The following is a 24,386-nucleotide window of genomic DNA, read 5'->3' as shown; positions in this document are numbered from 1 at the left end:
GAGCCTGTCTATTCGAGAACTTCCAATGCTGCACATACATTTCCTTTTTCCTAAACAGGCTGAATTCTCTGCATGAACTTTCTATGAGATCTTGGACTCTCTCTGGGGATACCCAGCTGACTCCAAACTCTGTGATGCAGATTATCTTTGAAGTGAGACTCTGTTACTTTACTGGTTCCCCTTTTGGCCGTTTCTTCCCCTTTGGGGTCAGCTGGATTTGTCCTCCCACTGCTGGGATGGTTGGGTCCCCTTCTGAAATCTGTCTAATTCACTTAATATTGATTTTATATATATATGCATATAAGTAATCTATCATAAATATATTCGCTACTTCATTGCTGATAAATTGCTTCACTAATGATGTTTGTAGTAATCCATCATAGTATATACCTACTTGGTTGTTGCTGTTATTGGTTGTTGCTATACGATTGATTACTGTTATTATTCACTGTTGTAACACTTTTGATCATATAATCATAGAATCATTTAGGTTGGAAAAGACCTTTAAGATCATCAAGTCAAACTGTTAACCTAACACTACCAAGTCCACCACTAAACCATGTCCCTAAGCACCACATCTACCCATCTTTTAAATACCTCCAGGGATGGGGACTCAACCACTTCCCTGGGCAGCCTGTTCCAATGCCTGACTACCCTTTCGGTGAAGAAGTTTTTCCTAATATCCACCCTAAACCTCCCCTGGCACAACTTGAGGACATTTCCTCTAGTCCTATCACTTGTTACTTAGCAGAAGAGACCGACCCCCACCTTGCTACAACCTCCTTTCAGGTAGTTGTAGAGAGGGATAAGGTCTCCCCTCAGCCTACTCTTCTCCAGGCTAAAAAACCCCAGTTCCCTCAGCCACTCCTCATAAGACTTGCTCTCTAGACCCTTCACCAGCTTCGTTGCCCTTCTCTGGACATTCTCCAGCACCTCAATGTCCTTCTTGTAGTGAGGGGCCCAAAACCGAACACAGTATTCGAGGTGCGGTCTCACCAGTGCCGAGTACAGGAGGACGATCACTTCCCTAGTCCTGCTGGCCACATCATTTCTGATACAAGCCAGGATGCTCTTGGCCTTCTTGGCCACCTGGGCACACTGCCGGCTCATATTCAGCCGGCTGTCGACTAGCACCCCCAGGTCCTTTTCTGCCAGGCAGCTTTCCAGCCACTCTTCCCCAAGCCTGTAGCATTGCATGGGGTTGTTGTGACCCAAGTGCAGGACCCGGCACTTAGCCTTGTGTCATGGTTTAACCCCAGCCAGCAACCAAGCACCACACAGCCGCTCGCTCACTCCCCTCCACCGGTGGGATGGGGGAGAGAATCAGAAGAGTAAAAGTGAGAAAACTCATGGGTTGAGATAAAGACAGTTTAATGGGTAAAGCAAAAGCCGCGCGCACAAGCAAAGCAAAGCAAAGCAAAGCAAGGAATTAATTCACTACTTCCCATGGGCAGGCAGGTGTTCAGCCATCCTCAGGAAAGCAGGGCTCCATCACGCGTAACGGTTACTTGGGAAGACAAACACCATCATGCCCAATGTCCCCCCCTTCCTTCTTCTTCCCCCAGCTTTATATACTGAGCATGATGTCATATGGTATGGAAAAGCCCTTTGGCCAGTCTGGGTCAGCTGTCCTGGCTGTGCTCCCTCCCAGCTTCTTGTGCACCTTGCAGAGCATGGGAAGCTGAAAAGTCCTTGACTAGTGTAAGAACTACTTAGCAACAACTTAGCACTACTTAGCAAGAACCAAAACATCAGTGTGTTATCAACATTATTCTCATCCTAAATCCAAAACACAGCACTATACCAGCTACTAAGAAGAAAATTAACTCTATCCCAGCCAAAACCAGGACAGTATCCACCCCTTATTCCATGTCATTTACATCATGCTCAGGTCCCACATTATCCAGTACATCCTCATTAACCACCAACCCTCTTCCCATGCTTTGATACAATACACAGGTATCATTCCCTTAGTCTATGGCCCACCCCTGTGAAATGTCTGTAAAATGTCCATAAACATCCTCAAATGTCCACATAACATCCATTGAGTTCATTTAGTCCATGACTTTGGGCTCCATCTGTGATGGTGGTCGCTCAGGACAGGAGAGGTGGTGTGTTGCATGGAGTTATTGGGCACCAAAGCCAGCTCAGGTCGGGTCACTGCTGCACTTGCACTGCTTCTTGTAAGGCTTCTCCTCCATGGGTTCAGGTGGTTCCTGCTATGGTAATTCCCGCAACATGCAACTCAAATCATGGGTTACAACAATTTAAAGGTATTTCCATTACAATCTCCACTCCTGGCCCCTTTGGGCCAGGTTATAGGGTTTAACATTGCAATGGACTCCTCCCCTTGCCCCTGCTTTGGCTTGGGGTCCCCCCCACAGGAGACAGTCCTCCGTGAACTTCTCCAACATGGGTCCTTCCCATGGGCTGCAGTTCTTCACGAACTGCTCCATCATGGGTCCTTTCCACAGGGTGCAGTCCTTCAGGATCAGACTGCTCCAGTGTGGGCCCCCTGCGGGGTCACAAGTCCTGCCAGCAAACCTGCTCCAGCGTGGGCTCCTCTCTTCACGGGTCCACAGGTCCTGCCAAGAGCCTGCTCCAGCGCAGGCTTTCCATGGGGGCACAGCCTCCTTTGGGCATCCACCTGCTCCAGCATGGGGTCCTCCACGGGCTGCAGGTGGATATTTGCTCCACCCTTAGCTTCCATGGGCTGCTCTGGCATGGGATTATCCATGTCCACAGACGCTTCGGGGTGTCCTGCTCCTGCATGGACTCATCCACAGGTCACAGTCCCTTTGACTCGAGTTCACACTTGTCCCAGAAACTTGGGTCCATTACCTGGTGTGCATTGCCCAATTCACACACAGAGTTGAGGTATTTTCCTTTATTACGTAAATGCACAAATATGGGTGCATGGTACAAACCAGCACACCGTTGATGTAAACTGACAGTTATTTATACAATCATCTAATACATATTCATTGTCCTTTATTAAATGATTGGTTAAAATTCTTCACCTGCCATGTAAATTACTGTTGAAGAATTTTCACCAGAAAGTGGGTATCTCTAGGTTTGCTTTATTAACAACTCAGAGTTGGGCCATCACCTCAGTGAGTGGCAACTAAGTGTTACAATTGTCACCTTATATATGTTTCTGTAACAATTACATGATTATCAAAGTCCACCTAAGGTTTCCACTGTGTTCTCAATTCTTCATTCTTCTGACCATCAGAAGGTTCTTGATTTTCCATTGGTAAACCAGTTCTTTGTGTTCCGTTTCAGTTCTTGTTTATTGACCACGTAGACCACTTCAACCACTGGTCCAATGCAAGATCATAAAAGTCATTTATTTTCCTTCTATGTCTAGTTTCACAATGTTCTATTTAAAACCGTCTTTAAATTCTAAGAATCTGACCTCTTAACTTATATTATAAATGCTTACCTTACCCTTATTCTTATCTAATGTCTACATCAGTTAAAATGTCTTAATCAGCTGTTCAATTATTCATCTTTTCTTACTACATCTATCTTTATCTACTGATTAACTTGGCTGGTGATTAATCCAGTCATGGGATAGGGCTATACAGGGACAAAATGAGCAGTATAGCATGGACTTAGATTAATCTAAAACACCTGTAGTTATACAAGTCATGTAATTTATCTTTTCTAAATTACCCTGTACAATAACTATTCTTAAATGCACAATAATATTCAAGGCCTCGATTAACTATTTGCTAACAATTACTATGCATGCTCACTACAATTCTCGAGACCTTTACTTCCTTAATCTTTTGGGTTGGTGGGTTTCTTGAGTGGGTGGTCCTTGAGTCGGTGGTCATGATCTCCCCCTGCCGGAATTATCTTTCCCCTAAGTTCACTTAACTTTGGCAACACTAAGCAGTCCTTTACGGACTGTTAGCGAAGCAAACTATCATTTATTTCAGGTTTCTTTGTTCTGAGACATATATCCTGTTTCATGATGCCATAGTATTGTTAGGGTAAAATGAGCAAGGTTAATCTTTACCGACATCAATTTCCCCCCTTTGAGACTTATCGAAGCTCCAATCTTCGACAAGTCTCACCTCCATTTTGCACCACTAATACATGTGATTGGGATAATTGCCTAGGAATAAGAGTTTTCAAGCATCCAAACATGATACAAACAATTATCATAATAATGAGAAAAATAATCTAATTTTGCAGTAGGCTTTGCAACCATCCTGTCAGGGAGAATCCTAAACCATGTAAGATCTTATTTAACTACCCAGTTTCCATACCTTCTCTTAGTTTGTAACTGTACATTTGGATCATGTAAGCCAATTTTTGTGGCATTTGCTAGTGCCTCAATTTGCCCGGTTAAATTACGTAACCATACCCTATTTCTAAAAGAAGTAATCTGAGGGCTGAATATGGACTCTGATATCCACCCTACTTTTGTTCCAGTTGATGGGTGTTGCCAGGGATTCCCATAGGACCTTTTGACTTTTCCCCACAACTCAAAGGTCATTTTCCATGTGTCCTTTAGGGATGTTGAATAATATCGGCATAAACACCCTAATCTTAAAGCTCTATCAGTCCAGTTCTTTGAATCTCTGATATATCAGCTGAACAATTAAAAACTCGAGTACAGTTCCAATTGTAGGCTTTTGGAACCTCCATTCTAGTCTCAGTTAAATTTGAAAGTAAAATTAACTTCCTAATCTTCTCTTTCGATTGGTCTCCTATCCAATCAATACACGAAGAAGTTGCAGCGGTCTTCCAAACAGGTGGAAACTGTGTTCCCCAAGGGAATCAATCACGAGGTTCAGCCACTTTTATTATTCCTGGCTGTTGAGTCTCGTTAATATGCCAACATAAATTTTCTGATTAATTTCCCAAAATTTTCCATCTGCCTAATCTGAATACTTTCTCTTTCTTTAAGTTGAATTGTAATATTCCTGTCCCCCTGGTTAACATGGTATAATTTGGCTAGCATTATGGATTCTCCCGAAAGATTGGACTAGTTGCAAAACCAAATTGCTTTCACAAGTAATCATGCATTGGTAAATCAATACTACTAATGCTATCTTTAATTTCTCCATGTTCAAGTTCACACTACTATAAACAGTATTCTCTAAATGCTTTCTCATTCAACATAACAATTCCTGATGACTATCAATTTTTCCTGGAAATCTTCAACCTCAGTTCCCCTGTGGGCTCCAAAGTCCACTGTTTCTGCTCAGGAAGTGGCGCCCTCTTCACTCTCGTATAATGAATCCAAGAATCCACTCCTTCTACCTTTACTGCGGTGTAAGTTCTTAACAACACAGTATATGGTCCTTTCCACTTTTCCTTTAATGGTTCATCCTTCCAAGTCCGTATGTAGACTAAGTCTCCCGGTTGAAAGGAATGAACAGGGGTATCCAATGGTAGCGGTGTCTTCTGGTTCAAGTATCTATGTAAAGAAGATAAAACCTGCGATAGAGAGATTAAGTACTCTTTGATTGTCTCTTGTCCTTTAATATGCATCTGATCCCCCCTTATCGTGACTGTATAATATCTCAGAGGGACTTACTTTTTCTTTAATTCTTAGAGTCATCCTCAATAGGGCTAGAGGCAGGGCCTCTACCCATTTAAGATGGGCTTCCTGACATAATTATGAAATTTGTCTTTTGAGAGTCTGATTCATTTGCTCTACTCTACCACTGGACTGAAGCCTCCATGGAGTGTGGAGATCCCATTTTATCTTTAGAAATTTAGACACTCCCTGTACTACTTCTGCTATGAAATGGGGTCCATTGTCCGAAGATATTCCCTCTGGAATACCAAATCTTGGAATAATTTCTTTTAGCATTACCTTAACCACCTCTCTAGCTTTATTGGTGCGACAGGGGAAAGCTTCAGGCCAACCAGAGAAAGTATCTACTAAAACCAGCAGATATTTATATTGATTACATCTAGGTAACTCTGAGAAATCTATTTGCCAATACTCTCCGAGCGCTATTCTTTGTTTTACATTTCCTCCTGGCATTCTTTTTTTCAATTTTTGGGTTATTGGCACAGCATACTGGGCATTTCTTTACCACTATATTTGCAAGGCTCTGCATTTTTGGTCCTATAACATATTTCTTTGCAACGAGAACCAATGCATCAGAGCTCATGTGTGTTTCCTGGTATAATTTCTTCAATACAAATTCCATTGTCCTTTCAGGAATTAGGAGTTGTTTTAATGGTGTCATCCACCATCCTTGTTCAATTTTGGTACAGTCTAGTTGTTCAGCTAGTTGATCTTCTCTTTCTGTATATCGTGGAGGGGTCAGGCTTAGGCAATGTTCAGGAATTAGAGCTCCTTCTATCTTTAGGTTTTTTAGGGCTGCCTCTTTGGCAGCTGCATCTGCTCTCCGATTTCTTCTGGTTGCTTCATTGTTTCCCTTCTGGTGTGCTTTACAATGGATTATTGCAACTTTTTCTGGCTGTAAAACAACTTGTAAGAATTTCATAATTTCAGCGCCATATTTAACAGGGGTTTCTTGTGAATTTAGGATAGCTGAAAGGGTTTCTGAAAATTTGGAAGTCCTAATGCAGGAGCCTCCATTAGTCTTTTCTTGATTTCATCAAACCCTTTTCGGAATTCAGCAGTCCACTCCAGCAGCCCTTCTGGCCCTTTAATAATAGCAGCATATAATGGTTTAGCAATCAACCCCAAATTAGGGATCCATAGCCTACACCATCCGGCCATACCCAAGAACCCTCTCAATTGTTTCTTTGAAGTGGGTACCGCAATTCTGCAAATCGCTTCTTTTCGTTCTGCACTTAACTCCCTCTGTCCCTGCATTATGTCAAATCCCAGGTATCGAACTCTGTCTTTTACTATTTGTGCCTTTTTCTTGGAAACACAATATCCTGCAAGTCCTAAGAAATTCAATAAACTACTTGTAGCTTCAAGGCACTTGCTGTAATCATTTGAGCCAATTAATAAATCATCAACGTACTGTAACAAAGTTATACGTTCATTATCACCTTGCCATTGTTCCAGTTCTTTTGCCAATACGTTACCAAATAATGTGGGGCTGTTCTTAAATCCTTGAGGCAATACAGTCCAATATAACTGGGTTTTCCTTCCGGTAGTGGAGTTTTCCCATTCGAAAGCAAAAATGAGTTGACTCTGCTCATCCACCGGGATGCAAAAGAAAGCATCTTTCAAGTCTAGAACTGTAAAATACATGTTATTCTCAGGAACAGAAGCAAGCAACGTATACGGATTTGGTACCACAAGGTGGACATCAACTGTCCAAATGTTAATTTCTCATAAATCTTGCACTAATCTATATTCTTGAGAATTAGGTTTTCTTACCGGTAAGATGGGAGTATTAAATTCCAATTGGCATTCCCTTCCTCGCTTCCAATTTTATTGGGTATTGTTTCTTTCTTATCGGTTGTGCTCCAGGCTTAAATTCAGTTTTGACTGGAGTCATTTTCTTTGCTCGTCCGGGTTTTCCAGATGCCCATACCAACGGTATTACTGCATTAAATGGCTCTTCTGGAATATTCGCATCTTCATCGTTTTCCTCTTGAATCAGCAAACATATCTGTGCTTTCCAAGCATTTTCTGGGGGAATATGTAACTGTACAGAATTTTCAGAGAAAGTTATTTGCACATTCAATTTACACAATAAATCTTGCCCCAACAGTGGCAGGGGACACTCCGGCATATAGAGAAAAGAATGAGTTACCATAGTATTTCCAATTGTGCACTCCATTGGTTGCAGAAATTATTTTAGAGTTCTTTTCCCGGTGGCACCAATTACAGTAGTTTGGCTTTTACGGATTTGGTCCTTACAGTCTGTAAGTACGGATTAGGTTAATCTTAGCAAGGTTAATCTTTATCGACATCACACTGGAGTTCCAGCCTGTCCAGTACAGCAGCACAGAAACAGCAGAGATGCCCTGGCCATCTGCCAGCCCAGGTGCATGGCCAATGCTGTCATAAAAATGTTCCCATGCACAGCAGAGTAAGATGATGAGCAGTTCAGCAGTACAGCAAGCAGCAAAAGCAAAAAGCAGCCACTAACGAGCACTAGACTCTAATATACAGTAAGGCAAGCAAGCCCCGTGGCAAGCACAGAAGGCTGCCAATTAATAGCTAAACAGTGATAACAGCTATAAATTCGATCTAGCACACTCCAATCAAATCTGTCATTATCTCGAACCCTTCGAGCCCCACGTTGGCCGCCAAAAAGGACTGTCGTGGTTTAACCCCAGCCAGCAACCAAGCACCACACAGCCGCTTGCTCACTCCCCTCCACCGGTGGGATGGGGGAGAGAATCAGAAGAGTAAAAGTGAGAAAACTCATGGGTTGAGATAAAGACAGTTTAATAGGTAAAGCAAAAGCCGTGTGCACAAGCAAAGCAAAGCAAGGAATTAATTCACTACTTCCCATGGGAAGGCAGGTGTTCAGCCATCCTCAGGAAAGCAGGGCTCCATCATGCGTAACGGTTACTTGGGAAGACAAACGCCATCACTCCCAATGTCCCCCCCTTCCTTCTTCTTCCCCCAGCTTTATATGCTGAGCATGATGTCATATGGTATGGAATAGCCCTTTGGCCAGTCTGGGTCAGCTGTCCTGGCTGTTCCCCCTCCCAGCTTCTTGTGCACCTGGCAGAGCATGGGAAGCTGAAAAGTCCTTGACTAGTGTAAGCACTACTCAGCAAGAACCAAAACATCAGTGTGTTATCAACATTATTCTCATCCTAAATCCAAAACACAGCACTATACCAGCTACTAAGAAGAAAATTAACTCTATCCCAGCTGAAACCAGGACACCTTGTTGAACCTCATACAATTGGCCTCGGCCCATCGATCCAGCCTGTCCAGATCCCTCTGTAGAGCCTACCTACCCTCCAGCAGATCAACACTCCTGCCCAACTTGGTGTCGTCTGCAAACTTCCTGAGGGTGCACTCGATCCCCTCCTCCAGATCGTTGATAAAGATATTAAACAGAACTGGCCCCAGTACTGAGCCCTGGGGAACACCGCTTGTGACTGGTCGCCAACTGGATTTGACTCTTGAAAGGGTTAAAGCCAAGATAGACAAAGCCACTGCATCAAAATGCCTCCTGAAAGAATTAAAGCCTAGGGGCAAGGAGGACATTTTAAATATCTTAGTCACTTAACTAAACAAAAGAAAGGCCTTTGTGATTTAGAGAGCAGTTGGAATGGTTGTAAGATAAGGGGGCTCCGGGATAATCCCATCTCAGACAACTGGGCCTTGGGAGAACAAATGCATGGAAGATAGGAAGTCACAAAAGAATGACAACAGCCTTGAAGGACATGGTTTATGTGATCCTAGGACTGAGTTTGAGCAGGGGCCAAGGTCAGTCAGCGAGCACAGTGAAGAAGACTACGAGCCTTCATCTGAAGACCCCCAAAGACCACTTGAAGACCACCACGGGAGAGGACTGCGCATGCGGATCAGACATTTGCATATGTTAATAAGTTCCAGGAAATCGCATGTTTATGTAAATGATTTCTCGTAAATCCTGTGAATATGTAGGATTGTAAAGTATATATTCTCTAAAAATTCATTAACTCGTTGGACCACTTATGGTGGAGAATCCCCAGTGCTGCCCAGCGCTGCAATAAAGGATACCTGCTTAATAGTAACTTTGTGGCTATTGAGTTTCATTTCAGGGACTCTCTGAATACTCTGTTTCTCCCTTGGGGAGATTCAGACTGTGAGAAGCATCCGTGAATTTTTGTATCAGCCGCACCTAGCTTCCCACCTCGGTGAGGAAAGTTAGAAAGCAAGGGGGTTCGGAGAACACCGATCTTTGTATCAGTTTTGGCGACCCAGATGGGACCCTCTGTCCGGCTGCAGGAACCCCTGAGTCGGAGAGTCCCTTGGCCGGCCCTGGAGACTTTTCTGGAGGGACTCCCCGATTCAGCGGATCCAGGCGGGGGCAGACAAGGACCACTAGTAAGTTAGGCATTTTATTTTGTTTTGGGACCGGTCACTTGAAGCTGCTCATAAGTCGCGGTTCGTGAGAACCCCGCCGGGTGGCATACATTTGCATGTACGATTTGTCTTGATCATCTGGTTAGTACGATCGTTTGTTTGTGCATCTGTATCTGATTTTGGTTTACATATACGTATGTGATATACGTATATGTCTGATATACGCTTATTTGAAAATCTTTGATTAACTTATGTCGACATTTATTATCTGGGAGTAGCAGCTATTGTTGTGTTTATAATGTTGTGTTTATAATAATTGTCAGTTGTGTGCAATTGTTTGAGTTTTAGTCCCTGTCCTTGTGTTTTACAAATTCCAAAATGGGAAACCAACAGAGTGAAGTTTTGAAAAAGAGCCCTTTGGGCTGCATTTTGGCTCACTGGAAAGATATTGGGGGACCACCTGGAGCAAGTGTGAATCGGAAAACTTTGATAAAATACTGCAATCAGTGGTGGCCATTATATAAGTTGGATGATGGAGAAAAATGGTCTTTTAATGGAACTCTGAATTATAATACTTTGTTACAACTTATGCTATTCTTAAGACGAGAAGGAAAATGGGATGAAGTGGTTTATGCAGATGTGTTTTTTACTCTGCAGAATCACCCTGAGTGGCAAAAGGAATGTGGAATTAATTTAGCACCCCAGGACCCTATGGTCCTGGCGATAGAAAAAGAGAAAAATAAGCAAAACAGCAAGTTAAAAAGATGTTGGCTTGCAGCATTGGACAAAGATGTTTAAAGGTTGGTTCACAGAATGAGAGATTAGAGGATTGTTTGCCTCCACCAGAAAGAGAAGGTGAGAGAGAAGATGCTGGTGCCGTAGGAAGTGAAAGGAGCAAGGGAAAGGGAAGAAAATGATATTGGATTTTCCCCCATCACTGCCAGAACTCGAAGTAAGGTGGGACCTATTATATAGGCTCCACTAAGGCAGGCAATGGAGACGGGAGGAACCGTCAGGATTGAAGTCTAGCAGATTTAGATGGTTGGCGAATTCTAAAGGATTTTAATTGATTGTGAAAACTCAGGACCCTGACTGGGACGATGTGGATGCAATGTTGGATGCAGTGTTTAGTGAGTCAGAGAAACAGATGGTTGTGAGAGCGGCCAGAACACAAGTACAGGCTCTGATTCTGGCTGGGACTTTGCCGGGAACAGTTGATACCAGTCCCGGTTGGGACCCTAACCAGACAGGAGCCTGGGACCTATTAGTGTGGTATAGGGAATGGATTGCTTATGGAATAAGAAATGCTGTCCCAAAATCAGTAAATTGGTCCAAATTGTATGAGATCAAACAAGATAAAAAAAGCTGAACCGAATAAAAGAAGGAATGCAGAAATACACTCCTTTAGACCCTACCTCCCAGGAGGGAAAGGGTCAGTTGATATTCTTGTTTTTGGGACAATTGGCGGATGATTTCGGGAGAAAGTTACAGAAAGTGCAAGGAACAGATGCAAGAGATTTAGAGAAATTGCTGGCGATTGCATGGCAAGTATATCGGAATAGATAGTCAGAAAGAGAGAATAATGGGCAAAACAATTGCCAATGCTACAGTGGCTGCTTTGCGCACCACGGGGGGCCAAGTACCCTCTCCGAACCCATCAGGAAACGGCGCTAATGGAGGGAGAGGAGCTGTGAGAAGCGGTGTAAGCGTCCCACCTAAAGGAAGTCAACCCCTCCTGAAGGATCAGTGTGCTTATGGTAAGCAAACGGGGCATTGGAAAAAGGATTGCCAGAGATTGGGCAAGTCGGTGATGATTACTGACGTTGAAGCTAATTGACGGGAACCAGGGGAATCTTCCCTAGCAGAACCCTTGGTAAAAATTCAGCTAGGGAAAGAAGAGAAACCTGTAGAATTTTTAGTAGATACAGGTGCCACATTTTCAGTATTAAATCAGACTTTATTGCCTGGAAGTAAACAAAACGTTAATATTGTGGAAGCAACCAGACAGGTCGAGAAAGCTTTCTTTTTGAAACCATTAAAATTTAAAATTGGGAAAAGTGTAGGGATTCACAAATTTCTTTACCTGCCTGAAGCCCCTAGACCACTCTTGGGAAGAGATTTATTAGAACAATTGAATGCTGAAGTTTGGCTCTTACTGAACCCCAAATTAGGGAAGAAGTAATTATACAAGAAATAAAAGACTAGGTATACCCAGGAGAGCGGGCCTCAGGAATACCTGGAAAGGCTAAAAATACAGAATTGGTTGTTGTTAAACTCAAAGAGGGAGCATGGCCTGTTAGGGTAAAGCAATCCCCTGAAATTGGAAGACAGGTGAGGAGTGAAGAGCATTACAGAAGAATTTATAAAATTTGGACTATTAATTGAATGCTCTTCAGAATATAACACTCCTATTCTGCCTGTCAAAAAGCCTGATGGCAAAACTTATCGATTATTGCAGGATTTGCAGGCAATAAATCAGATATAGTTGAAGATCTGTATCCGGTAGTGGCAAACACATATACTCTGCTGACTAGTTTAAAGGAAACCTATGAATGGTTTACTGTATTAGACCTAAAGGATGCATTCTTTTGCCTCACCTTGGCTCCTGAAAGCCGCAGTTTATTTGCCTTTGAATGGGAAAACCGGGATACAGGACGGAAAACCCAACTAACCTGGACAGTGTTACCTCAAGGATTTAAGAACAGCCCTACCATTTTTGGAAATCAATTAGTGAAGGTATTAGAGACTTGGGAGAGGCCTCCAGGAAATGGGATTCTTTTGCAATATGTGGATGATATTTTGATAGCCACAGAAAAGAAGGAAGAATGCAAAGAATAGACTGTGAGTTTGTTAAATTTTCTTGGACTAAGTGGTTACCGAGTCTCATTACAGAAAGCCCAGATCTTGAAAAAAGAAATAATATACCTGGGATTTGTGATTTCTAAGGGACAAAGACAGCTTGGGAATGACCGAAAGGAAGCCATCTGCAGAACCCCAGAACCAACCACAGTAAAAGCCCGAAAATTCACTCTGGGACAAAAGATAGAAATTGTCACATCTACTCTTATAAACCCTGCTTCCTTTTCGAGCAATAAATGAGAAATGGAGACTGTCGTGCATGATTGCATAGAAACCATTTTGACTGTGTATGCAAGCAGACCAGACTTGAAGGAGGAGCCACTGGAGGAAGCCGACCACAGGTGGTATACTGATGGGAGCAGTTTGGTAAGGAATGGAATTCGAATGGTGGGATACGCTGTGATCACCACAGACCAACTGGTGGAAGCAAAGTCTGTACAACTTCCGTCAGCAGTGGCAATTATGCACTGTAAAGGGCATCAGAAAGGTAACACTGACAGGGAAGTGTGAAATAAATTGGCTGATCACGAGGCAAGATGAGCTGTGGAACAAGGTGAGGTATTAAGTATAATTCCTGAAAAATCTTTGCCACTACCTGAGATGATCGAATATGATGAAAGGGATCAGAAGTTAATTACTGATTTAGGAGCTGAGGTTGGCCCATCAGGATGGGCAGTGTTAAAAGATAACAGAATAATAGTTCTCTTTAGAATATTATGGAAGCTTGTAGGAACAGAACATGATAAAACACACTGGGGAACTAAAGCTTTGTATAATTCCCTTATCAAGCAAATAGCAGCCAGAAGATTGTATCAAACTATAAAAACCATAGCTGGAAGATCTAAAGAATAATCCAAAGGTAGAAAATCGTGTAAAATTTGGAAGTGTTAGTAAAGGGAATGTTCCAGGTCAAAATTGGCAGATAGATTTTTCGGAACTCCCCAGAAGAGGGAGGTACCGGTATCTATTGGTATTAACTGATACCTTTTCCGGATGGCCTGAGGCCTTCCCTTGTAGAACAAAGAAAGCCTGAGAGGTAACAAAAATCTTACTGAAGGAAATTATTCCCAGATTCAGGGTGCCAGAAGTAATTTCCTCCGACAGGGGATCACACTTCGTGTCACAAGTAGTTCAACAAGTCAGTAAATTTTTAGAAACTGATTGGAAATTGCATACACCTTACCACCCACAAGCAAGTGGGCAAGTGGAGAAAATGAATCAGTTAATTAAGATAAGTATATTGGGGACAATAACAAGACATATGATTTAGATACAACAATCTCAATTATATGAACCATGCTTATTATAACATTCTGTTAACAATTGCAAATGGACAATCCTGTCTCCTGATGCATTTGAAATGTTTGTAGAAATTAATGCCAGACGTGTGTGTTTAGTGACTAATAAATGATCTGTAATTGAAGAATATCACCTAATCACTCCCTTTATGTGAAACATATTCATTTTTCGCATATACAGAAGAACAAGTGACAATGTTTTGGCATTGAGAGCCTAAATATAAGTCGTGCAAGCATATCTCTGGAAAAATTAAATGAAATCTTGAACCAATCTCAGGAACTCAGAGAACATTTAAAGAAACGAAATAAGACACTAGCTGAGTCCATCATTAAAACAGTAATAACTAAGGATACCGCCCATCATTGGTGGGATATCTTATCGGGATACTCACCCTCTGCAGAGAAAACTTTGAAATGTTCTAGTCCACCCACTCTTGATATTATTGGTGTTTGTTATTATACTAATAGTCGTCAATTGCCTTTTGTGGTATAAGCTGAAGAAATTGGCTATGAGAGTTTGGGCCTTGCCTAAGGTGATAAAATATGAAAACTTAAGACCTTTGTAAAGAAATTTACAAAGTTTAAAGAAAAGGGGGGAATGAAAGGATTAAAGCCAAGATAGACAAAGCCACTGCATCAAAATGCCTCCTGAAAGAATTAAAGCCTAGGGGCAAGGAGGATATTTTAAATATCTTAGTCACTTAACTAAACAAAAGAAAGACCTTTGTGATTTAGAGAGTAGTTAGAATGGTTGTAAGATAAGGGGGCTCCGGGATAATCCCACCTCAGACAACTGGGCCTTGGGAGAACAAATGCAGGGAACATAAGGAAGTTGCAAGGGGATGACAACAACAGCCTTGAAGGACATGGTCCCAGAACTGAAGCAAAGGTCAATCAGCGAACACAGTGAAGAAGACTATGAGCCTTCATCTGAAGACCCTGACGACCACCCAAAGACCACCACGGGAGATGACTGCGCATGCGGATCGGACATTTGCATATGTTAATAAATTCCAGGAAATCTCATGTTTATGTAAATGAATTATTGGAAATCCTGTGAATATGTAGGATTGTATAGTATATAATCTCTGAAAGTCCACCAAATCGGTGGAGCACTCATGGTGGAGAATCCCCAGTGCTGGCCAGCGCTGCAATAAAATGCCTGCTTAATAACACTGTTGTTATTGAGTTTCATTACATCGGTTTCCTTACCCAGACGCACCTAGCTTCCCACCTAGGTGGGGAAAGTTAGAAAGCAAGGGGGTTCGGAGAACACCAATCTTTGTATCACTCCATTCACCACAACTCTTTGGGCCCTGCCATCCAGCCAGTTTTTTACCCAGAGAAGAGTACGCCCGTCCAAGCCATGAGCAGCCAGTTTCTCCCCAGGAGAATGCTGTGAGAAAGTGTCAAAGGCCTTACTAAAGTACAGGTAGACAACATCCACAGCCTTTCCCTCATCCACTAAGCGGGTCGCCTTGTCATAGAAGGTGATTGCTGATTGTAATTTCTAATAGCTTGATATATATTTTAATATGATAGCCTTTCTTATAAACATATGGGGGAATATTGATTATACACAATTCAGCCATAGCAACAGTCCAAACTATAGCAGCAGTGGCAAATAAGCTCGACTGTTGGATATGTGCTAAAAGCCTATCCTCTATCGGAAATCAGCTCTCCTGGGTTTCTGTCCCATTGAATTCTCAATGGTACAAGGATGGGCATATATGTTATGGATTTTCACTAAAGAAAGGAAGGATACCGCCCCTCCACCAAGAAGGATTTGTCACTAGTTTTGAAAGGAGACCCCTGGATATGCTTGGAGAGCAAACCTATTGACAAGCATACTCACTTTGTAGGGGCTGGGAATTGAAAATGCCAATATATATTTAAAATTAATAGAATTAATGGAAATGGACAATTCAGATCTTGGGACCATATAGATGAAAAGGCGATTCTGTTCCTATGCCTAAAGGCAATTGGTATTCCTCCACAGATTCTTTCAAAACCTTACTTATATACTACATCCACTGAGTGTGAAAGGGAGATTCTCCAAAAGCCCTTACATAAAACCTATTCTAATAAGACATCACGCTGTAGATTTGTTCTTGGATGGAGTTTATCAGGCCCTGCAGACTCTGAGACAATGTGGATATTCACAGACAGATTAATTTGGTATTTTGTAGGAAGCTATAATCAAACTAAAGATAATTATAAAATTTTGGTTTTCACTATGGGCCTATAGGATCCCAATCGCTCTGAGTCATCTAATCTGGGTCCGAACCTTACTGATTTACCTAAACAACCAAATCTGGCACATGCTAACCCTTTTACAGGAAATAATTTACATGATTCAGATTTATTTAAAGATTATACTACCCTATTTTCACAACTACCAGGGCAATATTGGATATGTGAAGAAAGGGCATTTGAGTATTTACCCTCAACCTGAGCTGAAAAGTGTATTCTAAGTGCATTAGTACCATCCACACAGATTAGAATCACTGTCTCTTCTGCCCCTGTAGCTCATAACTACAGATATATATAGGAAAAAGTGTTACAGCCCTCTGATAGAATGTGGCACTAAGTTCCACCTGTTTCTAAGAGCTTTTATCACATGGTTAGGGGGTTGCTAAACTAGAAAGAACTATTGCAAATGTGTCAAAAGAATTAGAAAAAGCCATTAATGAAACCACAGATAGTATTATAGCCTCACAGGAAGAAATCAAAGTATTATCACAAATGGTAATACAGAATCAATTAGCCTTAGACTACCTGTTAGCAGCACAGGGCGGAGTATGTGCATTATTGAATAATAGCTGCTCGTTTTATGTAAATCAAGACCAGAAAAAATAAAACTGATATAATCAAGATAAAGACTAATTTAAAAATATTGCATGAAGTAAGACAGGGATCTCCCCTAAATCTATTTAGATGGTTAATCTCTTGGTTCCCAGACTTTTAGGTACAGGATTATGGACTAAAAGGATTGTAGTTGTTGCGTTTGCTATCTTACTTTGTTTTGTAATTATATATGTGTGTTTGCAGTGTTGTATTATCTTATGTACTCAACTTACTACTAAAATAATGAATAATAAAGTGTGACCCTGACAGTCAAAAGAAAAGGAGGGACTGTTAGGAAAATCTCATTCCTTAACTATTGTATCAATTAGTCTTTATAGTGTGAAATTGTATGAACTTTCTTAAGATATATATAGTTTACATTGTATACTGCATAGTCATGGTTAAGTAAGCATGACTAAAGGACCCCAGCTCATTGCAATGAGGAGAAGGACAGCCCCCACCCTGAAGAATAAAGGATACCCCTGGACTACTGAGATAACGCCAGCATCCTAGTCCCTCTTAACATCTTTGTGAAACCCTCCCATTATCTGAAATCATAGATAAGTAACTGCAGCAAGACCAACTCCAGGGACATCTAGATCAAGAAAGAAGCAGATGGTCGATGACGTCATAGAATTATAGTTGCTTTTCAAAACAGTAGTGTGTGTGTGTTAAGCAGTGATTGGTCAAATCATGTTGTATCTGGATGCTTGAAAGTTATAAGAACCCTGTGTAAAACCACATTCGGGGTGCCCCAATTTGAATGGGACACCTCATGTGCATGAATAAAGAATTACTCTTGTAATTTTATACTTTGCATGCTAGCCTCTCTCCTCGGTTGGGCATGGGCCAGTTGCAAAATTTTTGTGACAACATACAGCATGGCCTTCAGTCCTGTTGTGCTGCACAAATTCTTTGGCTGCAGAATAAACTCAGCCAGCTCATTGTAACAGAAGAGCCTGGAGGCAGCTCCCACTTGGTACCAGCGATTATGCCACCTGCGTGGCCTTGCCTTCATCTAAAAGTGCAGCAAGAAGTTCTCATGAGAACATAATTTCTGTTTGACAGTAGAAACAATGAATAAAGTTGTTTCCTTGTAAGAAAATCCTATAATAGCTTGAATGACCAAAATAGGAGAATCTCTTCTATGGACGAGGTCTGCCCAGCATGCTGCATGTGGATTGGAGGCCCATTCAATGTACACCGCCCGGGGTTCCCAGCATCTAAAGGGATGTAAGATTATCTATACTATTCTCTTCTTATTGTGTTAGCTCTAACAAATAGCATTTTAAATGATACCTTACAGTGTCTGAGTGGCATTCTTAATGGGATCATAATGGACCAGTACCTCCTGGTGAAAAACAGTCTCTTCTCTCTCTCTCTCTCTCTGCCTCTCTCTTTCTCGTCCTTGCTTTTTGTCTCTCTGTCTTTCTGCCAGTTTTTCTCACTCAGGCTCTTTCTTGGTGTCTCTTGGTCGCCCTCTCTCTCTGACTATCTGCCTGTCAGTCTCTCACTGTCTTGGTCTCTCTTTTTCTCGTCCTCTCACTATCAGTCAGTCTCTCTCTTGGTGTCCTTCTGTGTTACTTTGTCTCTGCCTGTCAATCTCTCCCCCGCTCTTTCCCTCTCTCTCTCAGTCTCTCTCTCAGTTTCCCTCTCATTCTCTGCCTGTCAGTATCTCTGCCTGACTCTCCCTGCTTTTCTCTGTTTCTCCCTGTATGTCTGTCTCTCTTGATCTCTAAATCTCGCTCGCCCGCCCACTTACCCACTCACCCCCTGGTGTTTCTCTCTCTCTCTCTCTCTGTGGCTCCCTCTTTCTTACTCTGTCTCGGTGCCTCACTCTCTGTGTCTGTCTCTTGGCCTGTTTCTCTTGATATCTCAGTTTCTCTTGGCCTCTCTCTTTTTCTCTCTCCGTGGCCCCTGGGCCCTCCCACTCAGTGCCCCCCCCCCCCCCCCCATCTCTCTCTTTATCCGGCGCTCTCTGGGTTTCTCTCTTTCTTTCTCCATCTCTCTGTCCCGCTGCATCTCTCTCTGCCTCCCTTTCTCTTTCCCTCTGTCTCGGGCTCTCTTTCTTTCTCACTCAGTCTCTCTTGGTCTCTCAGCCACTCTCTTGGCCTCTCTCTCCCTCTCTGTCTCTGTCTCCATCTCCCTCTCTGTCTTGGGCTTGCTCTCTCCCAGCCGATCAGTCCCTCTCTGTCTCTCTGTGTCTCACTTTCTTGGTGCCTTGGTCCCTCAGCCTCTCAGGTTCTCTCGGTGTCTCTCCCAGTCTCTCTGTCTCTCAGCGTCTCTCACTCTCTTGGTCTCTGCCTCCATCTCTCTCAAACTCTTTACATGTCTCAGTCTTTCATTCTCTCTCTTGCTCTGAGTCTTCGGGGCTCTCCCCCCGTATTGATCCTGATTGAGATACCACTGCACATCAAGGAGTTAGTGATCCATATAACAGTCGTTAACCTGAGTAGACCCAGGCCTGTGCTGTGCTGCATGGACAGCATGGCTTTCAGGCCTGTGTTGTGCTGCACAAATTCCTTGGCTGCAGAATAAACTCAGACAGCTCATTGTAACAGAAGAGCCTGGAGGCAGCTCCTACTTGGTACCTGTGATTATGCTACCTGCGTGACCTTGCCTTTATCTAAAAGTGCAGCAAGAAGTTGTCATGTGAACATCCTTTATGAAGAGAGTTGTTTTCTTGTAAGGGAATTATATAATAGCTCGAATGACCAAAAGGGAGAGCTTATCTCCAAGGACAGTATCTGCTCTGTGCAGTATGCTGTGGGAAAATCCATCCAGGCTCTGTCCGATGCTGCACAAAATCAGGGTGCCCAGCATCTAAAGGAACATAAGATTTACTTGTTATCTATATTAATCTTCTTATTCTGTCTTATTAAAGCAGTTATCTTATTAAGCCGCTTGTTGGGCCTTTGTAGAGTCTTTAATTGATAGCTATTGAGCATAACACCTAATCAGAGTTATCCAGCCTTCACAAATATATAACTCCTTTAATGTCCTCATCCAAAAAAAGCACCAAGCACCCTCAGCCCCGCTTCATTAGAGGAGCCTCCTTGTTGCGTGTTGGCAGTGCAGACTCCAGACAGCAGCAGGCATTCATGCCTCTAAATTCATCTCCCAGTCAAACACAGAGGTTGCGGAAGTGGCTCATAAGAAAATAAACTGACTGCATGCAAAGAGACAATCAGTCAGATAGTAGCATATTCTGTACTAAAAAGCGTTCTTTATCTTTCCCAGGAAAAAGTTCAGATAAATGGGCTTGCTGATCAGCATCTTTATAATGGTCCTTAGAATCACTTTATACAAAATAACAATATCTAAATTAAGTTCATGAAAAGAACAATGTGCATCATGTTTCAATACACATAAAGAAAAAGAGTAAAAAAATGGCATCATGGTGTTTGCTAGGAAATAGACTAACACTAAAACCACTTCTTCATTGTGGCAAATTTATTCCAAAAAATAATTTTGTCAGCAGATCATATATTCACAAAATGCGTCACAGACACTAAGGAAAGAGCAGGCCTAGAGGAGTTTTCCAGCTGCTTCCCTTTCTGAAGTGGCTTTTTCATTTTTAACATGACAGCAGATGCTGATTTAAGTGATTTTGGCTGGGTTGCTACTAATTGGTCTTTTCATCTGCCATTTATTTGGGTTTTTTTGTTCATTAAAAAATTTAATTGCAGCAGCATAGAAATTTGCCAATTTTCCTTTAGAAAAATACCCATTAAACTTTCCATTAAAAAATTCTTAAATTTCCATTGGAAGGAGCCAGTAAATATGTCTGTCTTTTAAGAATAAGGATTTTTCAACTGTATACACACATACACTTATTTATTTTTTAATAAAACATAAAGTATGCAAGGAAGACTGCACAATGAAACTTCATTAACTGGAAAAAGCTGTCAGGAAAAAGAGTCTGACAATCTTTCACACAGAGTACACATCTTTTATACAGTCAGTTGTGTGGAGATATCAAAAGTCTCCACCTGCAACACACATTTTCAACTATCTTCCTCTCAGGACTGATTCAGTTTGTGTCTCCTGATGCCAAATCAGAAAATGCAGAATTTTATGTTGTTTTAACCATTAGATTCTTAAAGCTTTTGAGACATGAATCATATAAAAATGTCAATTTATAGTTGCTCTCTGATTCAGAGTAATTTTTTCCTTATTTTACTGACCAAGGACTCTGAGACACGAACTCTGGCTAATTTTATTGTGACAATTACAGATGCAAATTTGCCAATCTGAACTCAGGTGGCAGAGCCATAGGCCTATGTTTCCCATGCTGAGTCTGACACAGAAGCAGCAACTTCTGACAGAGGAGCTGGGTGAGATAACATATTCAGCCATGACAGCCTTTCAGTGACTTTGTTGCAGTCTCTAGAATAATGTTTTAACACTTTTTATCTCTCACACAAAGCAAAGTACAAAGAATGAGTGAACTGGACTCTGCTCCATCTTGTGCACCATTAACAGATTTGTTTACTAATCTTCATTTCATTTCAGCTGCCAATAAATAATGCCTTCACAGCCACAAAGAAGGCTGGAGTATGGGGAGCAGAAACGATGTCTGGTCTGCAGAATATTCAAGTCTTAAAATATTAAAGTATTATTACTCTAAAAAGCAAAAAAATGTTAACCACTTGTACATATCTTTCTTGTATCTGCATGTATATGCAATCCTTTATTTCAAAATACAAAACTTAAGTCTGGAGTCATCATTTATTAGTTTTAATTATCATTAATTATTTTTTTATCATCACAGTCCTTCCTTTTTATTATCAGATCACTTCTTTTTATGTCTTCCTTATGCCAATATGATTTATATCATTGTAAAGTGAGAGGAGAACTAGGTGCAATGAATTAACTACTGGCCCAATTGGGCTGCTGCCCAATTATTGATAATGCAATAAAATTCTGCCTGGTTACTTAGGTGTTATGTGCTTGTGCATTTATGTGTGTTAAATGCTGCATAGAAATAAGAATTATAAAATTAAAACATTTTAGGTGAAAGACCATGTCAAGAGAAAGAGCCTCAAAGGATTCCAGAAGGTACAGATCTGGCATTTTTTTAAAAATACATAACAAATTATCATCAGAAGTTCCTAATTTTGGTAAAGAGACTGGAACTCCAGAGTCATGGAGTCATGGGCAAAACAGACTCTACCTGGGAAAAATTAATTTAATTTATTGCCAATTAAAAATAAAGTAGGATGGTGAGAAACAAAGACAACACTAAAAACACCTTCACACAACCTCCCCCCTTCTTCCCAGGCTCAACTTCACTATTTCATTCCCAACTTTTCTGCCTCCTCCCTCCCACCCCAAGCAGCACAGGACTGAGTCAGAAGGGGGGTTTGCAGTCAGTTCATCATAACACTGCCTCTGCCACTCCTTCCTCCTCACACTTTTTTCCCTGCTCCAGCATGGGGTCCCTCCCATGGGCTACAGTCTTTCAGGAAAAGACTGCTCTAGCATGGCTCCCCCACAGGCCACAGTTAGTTACTGCCAGGAGCCTGTCCCTATGTGGGTTCTCCATGGGCTACAGCTTCCTTCAGGGCACATTTACCTGCTCTGGCATGGGGTCCTCCACGGGCTGCAGGGTGGATATCTGCTCCACCATGGGCCTCCATGTGCTGCAGGGGACAGCCTGCTTCACCACGGCCTTCTCTACAGGCTGCAGGGGAATCTTTGCTCCAGTGCCTGGAGCACCTCCTCCCCTCCTTCTTCCCTGACTTTGGTGTCTGCAGGATTTTCTCTTACATTTTTTTTCCCTCACTCTTTCTCACTCCTTTCTCTCACAGCTGCTGCGCAGCACTTTTACCCTTTCTTAAATATGTTCTCACAGAAGCACCACCAGCTTTGCTGATTGGCTCAGCTTTGACCAGCTGTAGGTCCATTTTGAAGCCTCTTCTCACAGAGGCCATCCCTGCAGCTCCTCCCACCGTTACCAAAACCTTGACACGTAAACCCAGTACATTACCTCATCAAAAAGATGCCATGCTAGAGAAACTTAGAAGTTCTTATAGTAAAAGGAAGCCATGGTCCATGTATTTGCAGGAACGCAGAACACTCCCTTAGGTCTCCTTATAAACAGTAATGCTAGTTACTAATTATTATTAATACATACTTGTACTATGACTTAAACCAGAATGTGACCTCTGCCATTCAAGGGAGTGGTATTACTTGGAAACAGTCCCATTAGTCATCTGGCAATTTTTAAATATAAGAAGACATGCTGAAGAATTTTAGTGTAAAAAAAAAATCCTTCAAAAGGTCTCGCATATTCTTATGTCAACAAACATGTACACAACCCACAACCAAACACATGCACACTCTTTGTGTGGCAGGGAAGAAAGGGAAGGTGATTGTCCGAGAAGTGACTTCCTGACTTCCAAGTGGAGAGCTATTAATTCACACAACATGATTTATATTTGTTCATGTAAAACATCACACAACTTTAATCCCCAACGTGGATAATCTCCTTGCTCTAGAATTAGGCAATCTTCTCACTCAAAAGTAACTTCCTTATCCTCTTCCCCTCCCGCAGAAAGATGAATCTAATAAAAATATGAAACACACTGCTATATGGGCAATAAAACTAGGGGATCATGGGGACCTGGGGGATGATTTAGCTGCCTACAAGGAAGCATCTCATGCCATTCTACATACCACAGAGTACTGGAGATGATACTTGCAGATAAAGGCTGGCAGATAATATATAAAATCTAAGAGAAACCTATGGACTTCCAGGGAGCAAGCAGAAAATCAGATGTTGTATGCCCCCAGGTGTCTAAGCATATGATGCTACATGCTCATGTGTGGACAGCTAAATGACTCCCTGGTTTCCCACAGTTATATTTTGTGACTGACTGAACCCCGGTTCCTACAGTAGGTACTTTGAAAGGAGCCTCCTCTGTTGATTCTTTGCTTTTATCTCAATTGGCGTACTTTGAGAAACTCCCTCCTTTATCTATTTTAACCATCTAGCAGCACTAAACTCACTGAGGCAGAGAATTTTAATTTTTTAATTCAACCTCTTTGTTGAATTCAACCAAAATCAGACAGAAGGCCCAAAGTCAGATACAATTAATCTGGTCACATAAGTCCCATTTCCCTGGGAAATCAGATTGAAACCTCCATTTAGGAATGCCTATATATGGACTTTGTGCACTGGAACATGATTAAACATGTCCGTTATGAATGAGGATGCAATATATTTTGGAATGTTTTGAATTAGTGTCACTATAAAGTAAACTGCTAAAAATACATCTAGACTGTCTATAAATTCTAGTCCTTTCTCACCTGCATTAATGCTAGTACAATGAAAATCAGTTACCAAAGTACTGCATCTTTAAAGTTAAATTTGATTGCAATTAAGAAGTGCTTTAAAGAGCATATAGTAATGTTAATACTATCAAATAACTCTTAAAATA

At 41.7% G+C, this 24,386-nt stretch overlaps 1 long non-coding RNA gene across 2 annotated transcripts; it reads right to left on the bottom strand.

Moving 5' to 3' along the window:
- Positions 1-1,497: 1,497 nt before the first annotated feature.
- On the bottom strand, positions 1,498-22,578 carry LOC148055451 (uncharacterized). Of its 2 annotated transcripts, XR_015705340.1 has the most exons (4): positions 22,520-22,578; positions 7,337-7,607; positions 7,039-7,194; positions 1,498-5,437 (listed from the first exon to the last, which is right to left on the bottom strand). It is a non-coding gene; the product is annotated as an uncharacterized LOC148055451 (long non-coding RNA). The 2 variants fall into 2 exon arrangements; XR_015705339.1 differs by lacking the exon at positions 22,520-22,578 and having other exon boundaries at positions 7,337-7,985.
- Between the last annotated feature and the right edge of the window lie 1,808 nt (positions 22,579-24,386).

Source organism: Nipponia nippon, unplaced genomic scaffold (assembly GCF_047370975.1).
Source record: "Nipponia nippon isolate SJK-2023a ecotype South Korea unplaced genomic scaffold, ASM4737097v1 scaffold_22, whole genome shotgun sequence".
NCBI lineage: Eukaryota > Metazoa > Chordata > Aves > Pelecaniformes > Threskiornithidae > Nipponia > Nipponia nippon.
The sequence above is the reverse complement of the archived record's forward strand: the minus strand, read 5'-3'. Positions and strand labels throughout refer to the sequence as shown.